Here is a 13,459-nt window from a genome sequence, read left to right on the forward strand (position 1 = left end):
CTGTCCACATGCCTCATGATTTTGTTGTTCTTGCACATATGGAGATTAACTCTAAGAGCTTCTGTGTGTGTGTGTGTGTGTGTGTGCATGTGTGTGTGTGCGTGTGTGTGTGTGAGAGAGAGAGAGAGAGGGGGGGGGAATTTGTGCTTGTTCTCTTGCATGGAGGAAAGGATGGGGAATAAACAGACATTTTTCAAAAGCCTGGAGTGGAGTGGCAACATCTCAACCAGCCTTAGGATTCTCCTCAGCTGGTCTGCAGTAGAATGGTGGCATATGGAACAAATTGATTTCCCCAGCTCCATTCTATTATTTGGCAGGAACATCAAAGAGGGCCTTCTTGGTGGCTGCTCCTAGGCTCTGGAATTCCTTCTCAAGGAAGGCCCTTCTAGTCCTGTCTTTGTTGACCTTCTGACAGCAGACAAATACATTTTCCACTGTTGGAGGCTGCATGATGCTGAATACGAGTTGCTGGGACTCACAAGTGGGGAAGAGTGCTGTTGCATTTAGGCCTTGCTTGTGGGATTCCCCAAGGCACTGTGAGAACAGGATTTTAGACCAGATGGGTTTTGGCCTGATCTATCAGGGCTCTTATGATCCTTTTTTAAAATTCAGACAGGCCTCTGATCCGTGAGCTGACTTAGAAAACAGGATGCAATGGATTTTAACTGGGGGTTTTTAATTGGTTAACTTGCATTTGTTTATGTTTCTCTATTACTTTGCATTTTATTTCCATTTGGACTTTTATAAAAGTATTATAATATATGTTATTGTTATTTGTGTTGCTGTTAGTCAACTTGAACACCATTTGCAATTTCCTCACTAATCTGCGGCAGTTCTCCAGTCAGTGGGCTTCATAAAGCGCTATCCAGTACTCTATGACTTGCTGCTAGATCATTAAGGACTCAGGTCACATGTGCAGGACACAAGTGTGCATAAAATTTGCATATGCTAATTTATAGATATATAATTGCACATTGAAGTGATTTTCAGAGGAAAAAAACACCCTTTAAGTAAATGTGTTGTTGTTTTTCTTTTTAAACTTAAAAAGAAGGGGGGGAGCAGGAGATTCAGGAAGTCTCAGTGCAAAAGACCTAGGCTATCTCCTAACTCAGGGGCAGGCAACCTAAGGCCCGGGGGCCGGATGCGACCCAATCGCCTTCACAATCCAGCCCACGGACGGTCCAGGAATCAGCGTGTTTTTACATGAGTAGAATGTGTCCTTTTATTTAAAATGCATCTCTGGGTTATTTGTGGGGCATAGGAATTTGTTCATTTCTCCCCCAATATAGTCCGCTGCCCCCCCCGCCACAGTCTGAGGGACAGTGGACTGGCCCCCTGCTGAAAAAGTTTCCTGACCCCTGTCCTAACTACACCCCTGCTTCTTGATGCATTCCAGGTTATCAACTGGAGACATAGCTAGATACACACGTTAAAATTGGAAGGGGAAAAGCAGCATATGTACACTGTGCAATTTTCCGAAAGCAGGATCTGGAAGATTGGTATATTTGCAGATTATCAGGAACACCAACATTCAGGGAGATGTTTAGGTGGCTTCAGAGCAGCCATGTAATGGCTAGATATTAGTACAATGGTACCTTGGGTTACATACGCTTCAGGTTACATACGCTTCAGGTTACAGACTCCGCTAACCCAGAAATAGTACCTCAGGTTAAGAACTTTGCTTCAGGATGAGAACAGAAATCGTGCTCTGGCAGCGCGGCAGCAGCGGGAGGCCCCATTAGCTAAAGTGGTACCTCAGGTTAAGAACAGTTTCAGGTTAAGTACGGACCTCCAGAATGAATTAAGTACTTAACCTGAGGTACCACTGTACTGTGTTCAAATCCCCACTCAGTCTTTGAGTTGGTTGGTTGATCATGGTCCAATGACGCTCTGTGAGACTCCCTTAAGGAGTTTTTTATGAGGATGACAGCGGTGGAGTCAAACCACGTGTGCCACTCTGAACTTGTTGGAGAAAAGGTGGGATACTACTAGGATTATAGGATGGAAGCTGCAATATGTGTAGCTGGTTCCTTGGCTCGTCTAGGCAAGTTTTGTCTGGTTCTCCATGGTTTCAGGCAGGGAACATTCCCAGGCTTTCCCTGGATATGTAAAGGACTGAACCTGGGAGCATTTGCATGCAAAGCAGATGTTCTGTAACAGCCCTCTCCCATTTTTAAAAATGATGGAGATGATTCCATCTGTATCCTTAAAGAGTTTTGAGTTTCTAAGCTAATGTATTTAAGTAGTCCGACATGTTCAATGGATACTGTTCCCCCATTACCTTGAGACGCAGCAGCCAGATACAGTGGTGCCTCGGGTTATAGATGCTTCAGGTTACATACGCTTCAGGTTACGGACTCCGCTAACCCAGAAATAGTACCTTGGGTTAAGAACTTTGCTTCAGGATGAGAACATAAATCACACTGCAGCAGCGCAGCAGCAGCGGGAGGCCCCATTAGCTAAAGTGGTACCTCAGGTTAAGAACAGTTTCAGGTTAAGAACGGACCTCCAGAACGAATTAAGTTCTTAACCCAAGGTATCACTGTATTCTCCACTTGTTGCACAGCAGATTGTCTGGTGGGAGCGGTTTACAACTCCTGCTACAATTCAACCTTGGAGCAGATAATTCTTTGTCAGGCTGAGGCCCAGTGACATCTGCTGGCAACTCTCATCTCTGGTAAGGATGCTTCACTTCCTTTAGTTTCTTGGCAGCGCAGGTGGAGGCTGGCCGAGTGGGTGGGAGCTTCCTGAGAGCAGGATGAGGTTGTTTACCGGGGTACCATTTATCTGTGTGCCAAACGGGCTGGCAAGCAGGCAAACTGGATGCTATTGTGGCTGGCAAACAGAGAGGAATGTGAGTTTGGCACAGATCAGAAGTGTCTCATCAGGCTGACGTCATAAAGAGAAACTGAATGCTATTCTGAGGGGCCTTGCTGTGTGATCTGAGGAGTCCCTGGCGTGTTGGAACATGGGCTCCCAACACCTTGGGCTGCTGGAGCAGGAGGAGAGGACAGAGGGTAAAAAAGAGCAGTGAGCGGGTGGGTGGGTGTGTCCCTTTTCCCATCCTCTGGACCTGCTTGGAAACGCAGCAAACCTGGAACTTAGTGTGGAGCATGCAGCTGAATGGGGCACAGAAGCGCACAGCCTAAGGAAGCGCCATCTGCCTTGGGCCTGCCCATGAAAAAGGAAGTCTGGAGTGAGAGACTAGGGTGATGTCTGCTGTTTCCGGGAACATTGTGAAACTTTCGTGGGTGAGCTGAGAGTTTGTTTGGGCCCTGAGTAAGAATTCAGAGGCTGAGAGGGAGCATGGATCAGAAGGAAAACAAATGGATACTGATTGATATGTATTAGTTAAATTGCATTAATGTAACATTTTTATATGTAACTGTGCATTTTTGAAATATTTTCGTTTAAGTTGTCTGTTGTTGCTTCAGGGAGGGGGGGTTTTGCATACCGCTTAGAGATATTTTAAAATCTATGAAGAGATATAGAAATTAAATAATCAAATAAATTAAATAATCAAATAAAACTAAAAATCCAGGCTTTTCCACAATCACCTGCTGCATCATCCTGTCGTCATCAGCTATTACTGGAGATGTCGCATTTGGAAGGCAATGGGATGCACGAAGTGGACTGGGATGGGGCAGAGGTGGGCTTTGCAGAAGAGGTAGTTGCAGCAGCTCTGTTCTTCGAAAAAGACAGTAGCTCAGTGAGAGCAGGGGCATACCTGCTTTGCATGCAAAAGGTCCCAGACACAATTGCTAGCTTATCAAGCACTCAAGATAAGCTTCAGCATCTGCAGTGTATTAAATGGCGGGCAGCAGTTCTTTTGGGAGGTGCATGGCCTGACTCGGGAGTGGAGCATCTGCCGGCTGGAGGCTGTGCCCTCCCGATCCCTCTTGGCTGGCCCACGGGCAGCCCTAAGGAGAAGGAGCTGCTGCTGCTGCCACCCCAGCCCTGAAGATAGGGCCCAGGTGTGGCTTCCCTTGCTGAGGGAACCCATCATGGGAGCGCCTGATTTCGCCCCCTTAAAAATGTGCCTGGGACTACGCCACGCTACGCCACTGTGAAAGACCAGGAGACCAACAGGAGACGGAAGCAGAGCTAATGACAGGCAGAGTCAATCAATGCTAGTTTTGCCCCCATCCTCTTCTCTCCTGAGTTTCACGAGGGCAAAGCTGAGACCACGGTAGAGGCAGCCACAACACCCTGGCTGGCTAGGGCAAAATGAAATTGGTGGAGCAGTCCCAGCCACCATGGCTTAAGCAGCAAAACATCTTGGGCTAAAGGGTGCCCCTCAAGTCCATTAACTCCAGCATCTAAATTATTTGAGTCAGTTATCTGAGCAGTTATTTAAGTCGGAAGACAAAGCAGATGCAAAAGAAGCATATGTGCATCTCAACATACAGTATAAAATTTAATAAAATCCCTACACAGAAAAGGTGTGAGTGTGTACAGGAAATGCCATGCAATCAACACTATCTATGTGGCTCTCAGTACACATTTCTGTGGGGTGGTGTTTGCTTTGTGCCTTAAGAAGCCCTCAGCTGGTGATGGTGGTGTTGGTGGGGCAAACTTGCATAGCAAAGGTCAGGTCCTTTGGTGCCTGAGAAGAGAAGCCGACTCTTTAGCTACAAAGGGAGCAACATTCCAATTGCATCACCAAAAGGAAAGGATAATTCCTGTGCCCACTTCCCTCGCCGTCACTATCTCTGTTTTGCTTTGTAGCTGGCTGTTTACGGAACAGGGGATGTTTATGCTCCCCTCACTATTTTTTCTTCCTGTCTCGGGTGAACTCACTTTTAATTAGCAGACCAGTTAGTATTGGTGGAAGTACTGGAGATAATAGCGCATTGGCCAGCAGGAACTCCCCCTCATTGCCCGTGGCAGTCCAACCTCAGTCCCTTTGCACTCACAAGAGGCCATAAACACTCCCCCACCCTGAAAAGTGTGGTGGTCGTGGGGGGAGCATCTTGTCACGCAAAGCCGTCCCTACAAGACAGAGCAATGGCATCTGCCCCGCTGGGAAGCATCAGGATACCAGTACAAATAGCAGGAAGTAGCTTGGCAGGGAAATGGGTTGGGCATTAGGAAACTGATTGAAAGACTCTAAAGAACAATTGATAGTGAAGAACTGATAGGGCTGCCGGAACTCCTTAGGCTCCACCAGAAGCAAAGGGATGGTGCCTGGTAGATCAGGGAGAAGATTCTGTTAGGGGAAGGATTCAGGCCACAACTCCAAGAATTCCCTAGGAAGAGGGACTGGTTATTAGACGACTCAGCTCTGTGGGGAGAATAAGTGTCTCCTAGCAACTCTAAGCAACATTAACAAGCTATAGTTCTCAGGATTCTTTGATGGGGGGGGTAGGGGGTGCCATTACTGTTTAAAATTGTATTATACAGATTTATATGTATGTTAAGGTTACCAGACGTCCCTGTTTCCCTGGGACGGTCCCTGGATTTACAAATCAGTCCCCATATAAAATCCCTTGAAGTTGAAAAGTGTCCCCAGATTCATTGAAAAAAATCTGGTAACCTTAATGTATGCCGCAGATGTGGCTGAAGACTCAACAACCAGGCTGGCTTGGCTTCTGTGCATGGAATGCAGAAGGCAACGCCATCTTGTCCATTGCCTCAATCAGCAAAATGTCTTTGGCTTGCCCTGTATAAGTTCTATAAATAAAATGAATAAATAAATAGCAGAGACTCTCATGCCAAGTAGAAAATAGACATTTACCCTTTTCCAGCTCCTCATCCTAAGATTTCACTCAGCGATTCTAAGCCTAAGGCCCACATTCACTGACAGGCAAGCTGGGACAGGAAGGCCAAAAATGGACAGAGAAAACAATGTGGAACAGGCCTGGTGAGGGGCGTGGCCTGAGAAGAGAAGCCCATCCCCTCAGCATAGGTCCACCAAATCACCACCACACAGGAAGAGACAGTGAGGACATCTCGTTCTTCCTCATGCTTGGCGTAGAAGAAAGATCTGGCCATGTGATACTGGATACTGTCTCTTTCATTGGAATCCCTTGGATTTGCAGCATTGTGAATTATATGGATTTCCACCAACCTAAAATCAAAGTGAGGATACAAGAAGCTGCCTTTGTCCTGCTGTCACTGAGAAAACTCAAATTCTGATTGTCACTTCTCCCAATCCTTTAATTATCAGAGCAGCGCAATACATAAACTGAGTTCAGCAGCACAGTAGGTACAATGCATGGTTAAGCAAGCTAAGATGTTGATCCAACAAGTGAAACCTCACTCCATGACCCTGTTATATGGGAATGGGCTGGGCAAAACATAATGTGGCAAGCAGGAGTGCTCCTTAAACTGATCAAGCAAATGAGCACTCCTTTGAGAAGGCTGACCCTGACCTGTCCCTGCCTGTGATGGCATCTTTGTGACTTAGGTGATGGAGAAGCCATCAGCAACTCCTCTGGAGCAGAAGGGGTGGACAGCCGCCTTTGAGGAGGCATGTTGTCCAAGTCAGATGTGGACCCTGGGGACTATGGAGGTGGCACAAATGGCACGTGGGAGATGGGATGGCATTCTAGCACCTTCCTCAGGATCCTTCTCCCTACCAAGGCTCTGGCAAGGTCTGTCCAATCCCACTAGGACCCTCCCTGGGATCATCTGCTGTGACTGGACACACCTACCCCTTGGGACCCATGACGACCTTATACTGAGTAGACTATTGGTCCATCTAGCTCAGTGTTGTCTATGCTGACTGGCAGAATTTCCCCATGGGTTTCAAGTAGGACTCTTTTCCCATCCCTACCTGGGTTGAGCCTGGGACCTTTTGCAAGGCAGGTGCTCTGCTACTAAGCCCCAGCATTTCCAAAATTAATAATACCTCCCTATGTAGGTCACATGGGTGACTGGTGTGACATGGTGGGAAGTGGGTGGCGCTGTGGGTTAAACCACAGAGCCTAGGGCTTGCCGATCAGAAGGTCGGCGGTTCGAATCCCTGTGACGGGGTGAGCTCCCGTTGCTCAGTCCCTGTTCCTGCCCACCTAGCAGTTCGAAAGCACGTCAAAGTGCAAATAGATAAATAGGTACCGCTCCGGTGGTGACCTCATGTGCCTTAAGACCAGGGGTGAAGAATCTGTGTCCTTCCAGATGTTGTTGGACTCCAACACCCATCAGCTCCAACCAGTATGGCTAGTGGTCAGCGATGATGGAGGGTGTAGTCCAGCTGCATCTGGTGGGCCCCAGACCCTAACCTGGCAGCAGCTGAATTGGCCATTCCCAGAATAAGCAATGGGAAGTCCAAGAAAAGAGGCTAGCAGGGGAAGATTGGATTGTGGGAGGAGGATTACAGGTGAGAATAGAAGCACTTCTGAAAAAAGTCATGATTTCTAGCAGATAAGAATTTGAACATGAGCCAATATGTTGTTAATGTTCTGTTGGCCCAGTATACCTGAAGGAGTGTCTCCATCCCCATCGTTCAGCCTAGACACTGAGGTCCAGTGCCTAGGGCCTTCTGGCGGTTCCCTCACTGCAAGAAGCAAAGCTACAGGGAACCAGGCAGAGGGCCTTCCTGGTAGTGGCGCCCGCCCTGTGGAATGCCCTCCCACCAGATGTCAAAGAGATAAACAACTACCTGGCATTTAGAAGACATCTGAAGGCAGCCCTGTTCAGGGAAGTTTTTAATGTGTGACATTTTAACGTATTTTTAATCTTTGTTGGAAGCCACCCAGAGTGGCTGGGGAAGCCCAGCCAGATGGGCAGGGTACAAATAATAGATGATGATGATGATGATGATGATTATATCAGCAGGAACATCATGTCCCGGATTTGGGAGCTAACTGCAGTGCGGTCAGCACTTGAAACACCACTTGGAGAGTGGCAGCCCCTTCTTCCCTTGAGTGCTTTCCTGCCTTCTTCTTCCCCCCTCCTTAATGGGTAGTGGCAGTGGCACTCTTCTCCCCTCCCTGTTGGCCTGGCTAGGTGGCATGCAAGTGGTGATGCCTCACTCGGTGCCTCCCTTGCGTGTATTGGTGTTTCGCAACTTTGACCTGTTGCAGGACCTTAGCCAGACCTTAGCAGAGCATACGCAGAGTTCAAGAAAGCAATCAGTTGCAGGCAGGATGGACGAAGCAGGAACAAAACGCTGCTACCAGTAACTTGGTTACTTAGAGGTGTTTATTATTTACAGCAGACTCTACAAGTTACTGGTTTTTCCGTGCGCTGCTCTGGTTTGCCAGAAAGCGGCTTAGTCATGCTAGCCACATGACCCGGAAGCTGTACGCCAGCTCCCTCGGCCAATAAAGCGAGATGAGCGCCGCAACCCCAGAGTCGGTCACGACTGGACCTAACGGTCAGGGGTCCCTTTACCTTTACCTACAAGTTACTATATACATGAACAGAAGCAGATCTTAACTAGCTCTCTCTAACAAGCTCCAAACGACTCTCAGAACTCAGAACACCACACTGACCAACAAACGCTCCGGTCCATAAGGTCATAAGTCATCATGCCTGTGTGAATGGTAGAGCTGTATCCAAGGTCCCATATCTCCAGGCAGAATAACTCCTCCCTGCTCAGTCATCCTTGGCTTTCAGCCAACTCTTAATTGACTCTGTGTGAAGCTGCACAGAATGGCACATAATCAAAAATCCCAACAGCGTGCCCTGCCATTGCCCACTGGCCATGGTCTCCCACTGCTGTTGCTGTGGGGCACAGAGCATGGCTAAGGCTTGCAACACCATGGCACACATCGAGGAAGAGAAGAGAGCAGCTGGCTTGGAGAGGAGGCAGGTGGGCAGGCAGTGAGCAAGCAGCTGGGCACTCCAGTGCTGCCAGTGGCGTCTGCCATATCTGCAGAGCCTCCCTGCTCCTCCCCTCCTAGTGGGCCCAGCGCACATTGCACAGTGCACATGGGCAAGCCGGCCCAACCTCTCCTCTTGGCCAGCCAAGGGGCAGGGTGGGGCACATGTGGGCATTGCCAGCCGTGAGGACACTGCCCCAAAGGCCAGGCCCGGGCACAGCTTGCCTCCATGCAACTCAGGAAGGTGGCAGGAGCTCAGCCATGCAGCCTCAGTGAGGGAGCCTGTCGTGGGGGCGCCTGATTGCACCCCCCTCAGAATTTTGCACCTGGGGCCACTGCTCCTCTGTCCCCCATTCTACACCACTGTCTGGAGGGCCACTGCCTCCCTGTCATCCTGCCCTAGGATTATAGACATACTACAGTTATAAGCTAAGACACAGGTAGACAACTTTCATAGGCCCGTGGACACTTATGGATTTTTGAGCTAGCACCATCAGCAGCACCTTCTGTATTCAAAGTCAGAGCAAGTTAGAATTCATCTGAGCCTTCCAAAGCACTTCCAGAGCTGAAAGACGCAGTGGGAAAGAGTGTCACTCTTGCTACTCCCTCCTTCAGCTCTGTGTACTTTTCAATGGAGAGAAGGGTAACCACACTCATCCCCTCGTGACCAAAGGGGCAGGGAGTGTATGCGAAGTGGACTTGGAAGCTCTGTGGACACCAGGGGAAGATCTCATTGGTGACCATGGAACTAAGGCGTCACATACACACACACACCCTTCTATATCTCCTGTCTCTCTGAAAACGTAGAGATTGGTGTTACCGTTTGGAGTGGCCATCAGAGCTTAGAGTGGTCATTTTGACCTTAGGCTGCTTTGTTCCCCTGACCCCAAGCACTTGGCAAAGTCCCACAAAAACAGTGCAGCTATGGGTTAACCCCACTGGGTCTATCCTATCCCAAACAAAGGGCTTTTTCTGCGTTTATCTCTGCCAAAGCTGTTATCTCAGACGTCACCAAGTACTGTCATCCTGGCATTTCCTTGAGGCCGTATTTCCATAACAGAGTTCTTTTCTGTCACTTGTGCAGTGGCAAAATGCCTCTTAAAATACCTGCCAAAAATCTGTCAACTCATCTGTCACCACTGCTGAGAGGAAATCAGTCTGAAAGAGAAAACCTGGAGATGTTCTAAAACTGACTCCTAAAGTGATGCTTTTAGCTTGCCTTTGAAAATCTAGGCATTGTATCCAATGTTTGTCCTGCTCAGAGTAGACCCATTGAAAATAAATAATGGACATGAGTAGCTTAGGCTCATTAATTTAAACAGGTCTACTTCAAGTAGAAGTTACTTAAAGGTAAAGGGACCCCTGAACATTAGGTCCAGTCGTGACCGACTCTGGGGTTGCGGAGCTCATCTCGCTTTATTGGCCAAGGGAGCCGGCGTACAGCTTCCTGGTCATGTGACCAGCATGACTAAGCCGCTTCTGGCGAACCAGAGCAGTGCATGGAAATACTGTTTACCTTCCTGCCAGAGCGGTACCTATTTATCTACTTGCACTTTGACGTGCATTCGAACTGCTAGGTTGGCAGGAGCAGAGACCGAGCAACGGGATCTCACCCTGTCGCGGGGATTAGAACCGCTGACCTTCTGATCAGCAAGTCCTAGGCTCTGTGGTTTAACCCACAGCGCCACCAGCATCCCAGAAGTTACTTAGCTGGAACCAAATATGCTTTTCAGTCTCACTGATCATTTTATGAAATAGAGCCTAGTCAACTGAGGGAATATTAACTGGACAATGGCCGAAATTGTTTTAGTGCTTTTCATTTACTGAGTCTGCAATACCAGCACCATGTATGGGTGGTTGGGGGGGCCAATGCTCCCCAAATTTTCAATGCAGGGGTCAGGCCCCCCCCCCCAAGTTTGGCAGCAGCTGCACATGTCATGCTATGAAGTGTGTGCGCATGGCATGGTAACATCGTGAAGTCCTGCTCCCCTCAATCACAGGGCCTGCAATCTTTGGCATTTTCTCTTATTGTACAGTACTTCAGTAGCCTTTGGCTGCAAAGTGGTTTATAAACCTGCAAATCCATTTCCATAATCACGTAATGGTGCAGCCAGTGATTGATGGATGGGGTCAAGTGATTGATAGCTTCTAAGATCAAGATGGTTGCACAACCATTTCAGCTTTTCAGGGAAAAGGAAAGGGGGCGGGGAAATCATTCCAATATATCTGACAGCATTCAGTCACTGCGGCATTCAGTGGTATATAGCATGCAATGATACAAGGGCATGGATTATTTGTTAAATGACAGTATGCCCGTGGAGATTTTTCAAAGATTCTAGTGCATATGGCACAAAGTCAGCGCACAACCAGTGGACAACCAGCCGTCTTCCTGTTCATTTGTCTGTGGGTTTGTTGCTGCTAACAGCATTCCAAGCAAATCCACCCATCCAGCAACTGGTTGTATAAAAGTATCTGGTAAAATAAAAGCAGCAGGGAAGAGACTATGTAATTTCTGATTACCTCTTGCCCTAGCAGACTGTATAAGAGCCTCTATTTCTGTAATAATACGATCTTCAGATGGCGTGAGGATTTTCCTCCTATCCCCCCGTTCCCCTGAAACCTGCAAAATTCAGCTCTGTAAATAGCTGCCCTAGTTGGCTCTTTGGTCTGATTCAGCAAAGCTCATCTGATGTTCTTTGGCTGCATCTTTGATCAGCTAATTTGATACCAGATGCAGTAGAGAACTTGATTTGCATGCAGAAAATCTAATGTTCAATCCCTGGCATCCTTGAATAAAAGGATGACAGAGCAGTTAATGGGAAAATCTGCTGCTTAAGGTTATGTACACATTCATGGCTTAAAATGTAGGGAGGTCGCCCCCCCCCCGTGTTTCAAGTCACATTTGCATGTTGCTGTACACACCTGATGTGCAGTCCCACTCCTGCAAACTCTCTGCCAACGCCCTTTTTATGAAGCCACCACCTGCACATGTGCAATGGCTGCCTCAAATGTACACACCTCATCTTAAATGCAAAGTGAACATGGCTTACACTTTCAAATGGGATGGGGGTGGGGGAAGTATGCTTATTAAGTTTTAACAAACAACGACATTCAAACAGAACAATAAAAGAAACGAAAAGATGACGACCGTGCGGAGCCCATTATTGCAGTTGAAATAAAATAAACAGAAGGCTGAGTACACTTTTGCAGAAATTGTAATAAAACAGATCCCACAAAGGTAGATTTTAAAAGGAAGAGTCATGTAGCAATGAGGTAGCAGTGCCACATCAAGGCACGTGTCAGCGGGGCACTATGCAGAATGCTATTTTTATTTATGAAGCATATAAATGGTGCCTATAGAGCAGGCGTTTTCAACCAGTGTGCCATGGCACCCTGGGGTGCCTTGAATGATGGTCGGGGGTGCCACGGGCAACACTGGCCACCACCCCTCTTTCCTTCCCTTCCTCTTGCACAGCTGTTTGTTGCAGCAGCCTAGGCAAATGGTGCCTCTGGGGCTGGCCAGGGGATGCTGGCTGCCAAGAGCTGAAGCGGCCTTGAAGTAAGCAAGCAGGCAGGTGAGGGAGCCCAGCCAGCCAGTCAGTCTGCCGGTCCTTGCTGTTGGGAATGGATAGGCAAGTCCCAGGCCCCTGTGGAGCAGTGTGAGGAGGCACCTGTCAAGATGCTGTCAGCAGCTCCTGGCTGGTTACCCAGGAAAGTATAAAGACAAGGAAAAGTTTCTTACCGTCCTTTTTTATTTCAATCTTTACAGAGAGGCTATAGAATCCAGCCTCTTGAATAATGGCATTGTCCCAAGTGAATCTCCACCCCCCGGTCTCTCCCACTTCCTCATTCGTCACTTCTACAGGTGCTGCTATGTGCCTTATGTCTTTGCTCTCCTACCTTTAAGGCACGCCGGGTTCTGGGAGAAGGAGGGTCTGGAATGCTTTCTAATGACAATGTGTCAGCTGGGTGTTGTTCTGGCCCTCGCATGATTTCCCAACTTTACCCATCATCTGCCTCTGAGCTGCGACCTCCCTCAACCCCCTGTTGTAAATCTATACTGTCTTCCTCTTCCTCCTCCCTGGAAGGGTCAGGATGGGGAGGCGGTCTCCACCATTCCTCCAGTCCCTGCCAGCACCTCTCTTTGGGGCAGGGGGGCAGCTCAGAGACCAGCAGTGGCGGCAGCGGCTGCCCAGAGGACTCCCAAGTAGAGAGAAGAGACTGAGGGAACACTTCACAAGGGAGGGTGTTCATAAAAGGGGGAGAAGCTGCCAGCTCTGCAAGCAAGGGGTGACATAACTGGGCTCCTGAGCCCCACAGCGGTGCCACAGAAAGAATGTAGTTGGCTAAGGGAGCCATGGATTCAGAAAGGTCGAAAACCTCTGTTACACAGCATCAAAATGGACCCATTTTGTAATCCCTCTTAGAACCCTCTCATGATGGGTTAAACTGCAGTATTTCTCAATAATGTACAGGTAGATATGGATTGGGGCTAATATCATGTGTACATGGCTTCAAACGCCAGCAGTGAGTTCTCACTGGAGCTGAAGTAAGGTGAGGTTCCTCTTCATCCTGGAGAAGAGTGACTAGTGGGGTGCCACAGGGTTCTGTCTTGGGCCCGGTCTTATTCAACATCTTTATCAACGACTTGGATGATGGACTCAAGGGCATCCTGATCAAATTTGCAGATG

Source organism: Podarcis pityusensis (genome assembly GCF_964106645.2).
Source record: "Podarcis pityusensis genome assembly, chromosome: 15".
NCBI lineage: Eukaryota > Metazoa > Chordata > Lepidosauria > Squamata > Lacertidae > Podarcis > Podarcis pityusensis.